Below are 6,346 nucleotides of genomic sequence, written 5' to 3' on the forward strand. Positions count from 1 at the left end.
GTGCTCCGCAACGGGAGAGGCCACAACAGTGAGAGGCCCGCGTACCACACACACACACACACACACACACACACACACACACACACACAAAATGGGGGGACTTCCCCGGTGACGCAGTTGTTAAGAGTCCGCCTGCCAATGCAGGGGACGTGGGTTCAAGCCCTGGTCCGGGAAGATCCCACATGCCAGGGAGCAACTACGCCCGCGAGCCACAACTACTGAGGCTGCGTGCCACAACTATTGAAGCCCATGCGCCTAGAGTCCGTGCTCTGCAAAAAGAGAAGCCACCGCAATGAGAAGCCCACACACCTCAACGAAGAGTAGCCCCCGCTCTCCACAACTAGAAAAAGCCCACACGCAGCAACGAAGACCCAACGCAGCCAAAAATTAATTAATTTTAAAAAAGAAAAAAGGGCAGAAATCTGCAGAGACATGGATGGACTGAGACTGTCACACAGAGTGAAGTCAGAAAGTGAAAAACAAATATCGTATAATATCACTTATATGTGGACTGTAGAAAAATGATAGAGATGAACTTATTTGCAAAGCAGAAATAGAGTCAAAGATGTAGAGAACAAACTTACGGTTACCAACGGGGTAAGGGAAGGTAGGTTGAATTGGGAGATTGAGATTGACATGTATAGACTACTATGTATAAAATAGATCACTAATGAGAACCTGCTGTATAGCACAGGGAACTCTACTCAATGCTCTGTGGTGACCTAGATGGGAAGGAAATCTGAAAAAGAGTGGATATATGTATACCTATAACTGATTCACTTTGCTTTACAGCAGAAACTAACACAACATTGTAAAGCAACTACTCTGATAAAAATTAATTTTTAAACAAGCGAAGATGTTTAGTGAAGACTGATACACAGTATGGCACCTAGAGACCTCAAATTTTCAGTATACACAGAACACGGACTGGATAAGAAGCATTGCCACCAATGAATATACAATTCTGCTTTCCAACTTTTTACCAACACTAGGAATTATCTAACTTTTTAATCTTTGCTAATCGAATACTTTAAAAATATCCATTTTTTGGAAGATAAAATAAAATTTAAAAATTAAAAATGAGCAGAAGCTGTGAATAGACATTTTTCCAAAGAGGACATGAAGATGGCCAACAGGCACATGAAAAGATGCTCAACATCACTAACCATCAGAGAAATGCAAATTAAAACTACAGTGAGATATCACCTCACACCTGTCAGAATGGCCACAATCAAAAAAAACACAAATAACAAATGTTGGTGAGAACTGTTGGTGGGAATGTAAATTGGTGCGCCCACTGTGGAAAACAGCATGGAGGTTCCTCAAAAAACTAAAAATTGGGCTTCCCTGGTGGCGCAGTGGTTGAGAGTCCGCCTGCCGATGCAGGGGACACGGGTTCGTGCCCCAGTCCGGGAGGATCCCACATGCCGCAGAGCGGCTGGGCCCGTGAGCCATGGCCGCTGAGTCTGCACGTCTGGAGCCTGTGCTCTGCAACGGGAGAGGCCACAAGGGAGAGGCCCACAAAGTGAAGAGGCCCGCGTACAGCAAAAAAAAAGAAAAAAAAAAAACTAAAAATAGAAGTACTATATGATCCAGCAATTCCACTCTGGGTATATATCGAAAGAAAACAAAGACACTAATTTGAAAAGATACATGCACCCCAATGTTTACAGAAGCATTATTTACAACAGCCAAGATATGGAAACAACCTAAATGTCCATCAACAGATGAACGGATAAAGAAGACATGGTATACATGTACTACAATGGAATATTACTCAGCCATAAAAAGAATGAAATTTGCCATTTGCAACAACATGGATGGACCTGGAGGGTACTATGCTTAACGAAATAAGTCAGAGAAAGTTTGTACCCAACATCTCCTCATTTCCTCTATCTCCAGCCCCTGGCAATCACCACCGTACTCTCTGCTTCCCTAAGTTCAGCTTTTTAAAATTCCACATATAAGTAAGATCACACAGTATTTGTCTTTCTCTGTCTGACTTATTTTACTAAGCATAATACCCTCCAGGGAATATAGCCAATATTTTATAATAACTGTAATGGAGTATAATTTTTAAAAATTGTGGATAACTATGTTGTACAGCTGAAACCTATATAATATTGTAAATCAACTATACCTCAATAAAAAAAAACTAGAAGTAGTAAGTTAATTTAAATTTAGTAAGGTGGCTGGACATGAGGGGTCAACGTACAAACATCAATTGTATTTTTTTTTTTTTTTTTTTTTTTTTTTGTGGTATGCGGGCCTCCCATGTTGTACAGCTGAAACCTATATAATATTGTAAATCAACTATACCTCAATAAAAAAAAACTAGAAGTAGTAAGTTAATTTAAATTTAGCAAGGTGGCTGGACATGAGGGGTCAATGTACAAACATCAATTGTATTTTTAAATACTAGTCAGAAACAACTGGAGAGTTACATTTTAAAAACATTTCCAAAAATATCAAGAACATAAAATATATAGGAATGAATTTGAAGAGATGTGCAAACATTCTACACTGAGAACTACAAAACGTTACTTTGAGAAATTAAAGACCTAAATAAATAGAGAGATATACCAAGTTTGTGGGCTGGAAAACTCAGTACTCTTGAGATGTCGATTCTAACCAAACTGATCTACGGATTCAACGCAATTCCAATCAAAATCCCACAAGACTTATTTTTGTTGAAAAAATCTAGCTGATTCAAAAAAATATTTGGAAATGAAAAGGACCTTGAATAGCTAAAATAACCCTGTAAAAGACAACTTATGATAAATGGTTTCAAGACTTAGTATAGGGACTTCCCTGGTGGTGCAGTAGTTAAGAATCACCTGCCAATGCAGGGGACAGGGGTTCGATCCCTGGTCCGGGAAGATCCCACATGCCCCAGAGCAACTAAGCCCATGCGCCACAACTTCTAAGCCTGCGCTCTAGAGCCCACGAGCCACAACTGCTGAGCCCGTGTGCCACAACTACTGAAGCCCACGCACCCTAGAGCCCGTGAGCCACAACTAGTGAAGGCCATGTGCCTAGAGCCCATGCTCCACAACAGGAGAAGCCACTGCAACAAGAAGCCCGCACACCACAACGAAGAGTAGTCCCTGCTCAATGCAAACTACAGAAAGCCCGAGCGCAGCAACACAGACCCAACGCAGCTAAAAATAAATTTAAAAATTTTTTTAAAAAGAAATATAAAAACACAGACTTAGTATAAAGCTGAAGTTATCAAGACAGTGTGATGTTGATTAAATTAAATTAATGGAACAGAAGAGACTGTCCAGAAATAAACCCATACTTACACAGTCAATGATTTTCAACAAAGGCACCAAAGCAGTACAATGGTAAAAGGAGAGTCGATTCAACAAATGGTGCTATAAACAAGTACTATGTCAAACCTCAAAACCTCAAACCATACACAAAAAAATACATCAAAATGGATCATAAACCTAAATGTAAAAGCTAACACTTTAAACTTCTACAAAAAAAAATCATAGGAGAATACCATCATGACTTTGGTGTAGGCAAAGAATTCTGAAACAGGACACAAATTCCAATTGTTGGAGGTGATGGTCACATGGAAGTACATATCTGTCAAAATCCATTGAAACATATACTTCATATCTGTGTAGTTGGCTGTATGTAAATTATACCTCAGTTTTTTTAAAAAGGGTAAATTTAAGTCCTTCTCAGTTAAGGACACATAATGAAACATTTATAAGTGAAATGATATGATGTCTAGAATTAGCTTTAAAATAATTCTGCAAAAAAAGGTGGGAGGCAGAGGTGGTATATGAAACAACCCTGAACATGAATTGATTATTGTTGATGCTGGACAATGGATTTATAGTTTCTATGTGAAAAGTTAACCACCAAAAAAAAAGGCATTAATTATGTAATTTTGTTATGTTTTTAACTTAGAAGAAAGCCCTCTGGCAGCAGTTACATGCTCCAAAGATGTGTTGTAGAAACTAACAGTGCAACTCTTATCCATCACATGTAACAAAGAGAGGAATCATATGTGAGCATAGGTTTGTTCAAATAAGTCACTGCTGAGGGAATAAAATATTACAGAGATTGTGAAGCCCAGTGCCTGGCACAGAACAACTCCCAATAAATGGTAGTTATCATCATTTTTTATTTTACAACAGCTGACACAGTCTTGGGAATCCAGCAGCCAGGATGAAATGTTGCTAGGGCAAGGATGGTGGTAACCTGAATGAGAGCACTTGTCTGGGGTAATATTCCCTGTTAAAGGCCTTTGCCCTTAAATCAGCCCTGGTATCCTACAGAAACAAGCAGGTCCTCTGAGCCTCAAATGGGACACTGCAGGGCACAAAACGTCAGGATGAGCAAAGGAAATTTGCCCAAGGTCTGGAGAACAGAAGACACTGCAGAAACATGGAAGGTGAGTGGTATCCACCTGCAAGAAGTCCTCTCGTTCTCTATACAGTCCTCTCTGGGCAGGCAGGGATGTGAGAAGGTGAACCTGAGGATGAAACAGGCAGTGTGAGCTTCAGGACTGTCTCTTGGCCCCCAGATACCAATCTAAAAATCCCCAAGCTTAAAATGAGGGGTGCTCCTCTTCTTTAAAAAAAATAAAAAATAAAAAAACCAGCCTCAGATCTGTCAAAGAACAATGTAGACAGCTTCCTGGGGACAGAGTCATGTGTGGGCATCAAAATACAACATGTCTTGATATGCTATTAAATAGGAAAATCATCCTTTGTTACTAATAATAATTAACACTCACTAAACTCTTACTATACACCACAGACAATTCCAGGCACTGTACAACTTTTGTCTCCCAAAGGCCCGGAGTTAGGTCTTCTGATAAACTGAGGTGACAGAGCTAGAAAGTGCCTAGATTTGATCTCTAGCTGTGGAGTGCCATGGCCTTAGCCTGCTGGGTGAGTTGTAATGTCAGTGATGGTCAACCCCTAGCAGGTGTGACAGTTCTCAAAGCATATCCACAGACAAGTTGACGGGATGTATATGAAACAGGATTGTCTGTGAATTAATGAATGTTGAATCTGGTGATATGTTCATGTGAGTTTACTGTACTATTCTACTGTGCGGGTTTAAAACTTGACCTTACCCCAAAATTAAAGTCCTGATACCTGGGCTTCACCAGATCCCAGAAGTGATTTGGACAGTTGGCCAGCAGCCCTCAGAGGTCCCCACACTACCTAATCTGGGTAAGTCCCAAACTGGAGGTCTGAACCCCAACACATGAGGGAAAAGCATTCAAAGTGAGGGAGAATTAGCCAAACAAGCCACTTACATTACAACCAAATCTGGGATCTTCGTCATAAAGCAGAGTGGGCCCCGGGATGAGGACAAACCCTGGGACAAGAGATCCCACAGAAGCAGATCTGCCTGCACTCAAAAAACTGCCTAGATGCAGGCCCCAGCGATGCAGTGCACCATCACTGCAGGATGTCTGCCTCAGGCCCCAAACCTCTCCATTTTCTAAAAACCCCAGGAACTCCAGACCCAGGACACTCCACCACCCCTTACGGATATTTTGCCCACATCAACTCACCTCCACCCACCCCCAACAAGCCAACACACAGCAGGACCTGAGATGCTCTCTCCTCCACCCACCTCCGCCCAATCACCATTGGGTCATATTCAGCCCCATCAAAAACAAAATTTGACATTCACTATCAGTCCTGGGTTCCCACAACTGTTCAGAGATGCGGGACCCACGTAAGTGCTCCCAGGCCAAACAACACCCAGGGACACATGGGCCAAGCCGCGCCCCCAGCCCCCATCACAAGGGATGTCTATTTGGCCCTGGCTGAACACACCCCTACATCTCAAATAAACGCCGGGGATGCGCAATGGAGCTGCCCCCTACTCGGAAATTGTTTGGCCCAGAATATACCCACCCCCTTTCCAAGAAAGAAATTTGAGTTCCAGGTCTCTCGCCCCAGCCGAGGAGTGAAGGTCCGCGTAGCGCCCCACAACTCAGGGATTCGCAGCTGGAGGAGTCACCCCATTTCCCCGCCACAAACGCGCACCCCGAGCCGCGCCCCCTCCTCCAAGCACGAAACCGCCCGAACCCGCCGGCCTGGGCCGCTGCACTCCCCCAGCAGCCGCACTCCTCCCCAGCTCCCAACCCTAGGCCCTGCCCGGCCTACCCCCACCCTCCTGAAGCAGGAGAGGGACACCGTGGGGCGACGGGCCCCGCCTCGCTCTCCAGAGAGGACCGGACCGCTCACCCCGCCCTCGGTCGCTCAACTACACCAGAACTACAGTTCCCAGAATCCTCGCGGACTCCCTTCCCGCTGGCCGTCCCGGGAGCCGCTTGTGGACAGCGCGGTTAATTTACCACGAC

General features: G+C 43.5%; 1 protein-coding gene across 1 annotated transcript in view; it reads right to left on the minus strand.

Annotated features, from left to right (window-relative positions):
- ZNF343 (zinc finger protein 343) overlaps positions 1-5,890 on the minus strand; it is a 16,400-nt gene extending 10,510 nt beyond the window's left edge. Inside the window, exons 1-2 of the mRNA XM_024117112.3 lie at positions 5,288-5,890; positions 4,427-4,492 (exon numbers count right to left, since the gene is read on the minus strand). The gene's annotated coding sequence lies outside the window, so the exon portion shown is untranslated. The remainder of the gene's footprint in view (positions 1-4,426; positions 4,493-5,287) is intronic.
- Between the last annotated feature and the right edge of the window lie 456 nt (positions 5,891-6,346).

This window comes from Physeter macrocephalus, chromosome 14 (assembly GCF_002837175.3).
Source record: "Physeter macrocephalus isolate SW-GA chromosome 14, ASM283717v5, whole genome shotgun sequence".
Classification (NCBI taxonomy): Eukaryota; Metazoa; Chordata; class Mammalia; order Artiodactyla; family Physeteridae; genus Physeter; species Physeter macrocephalus.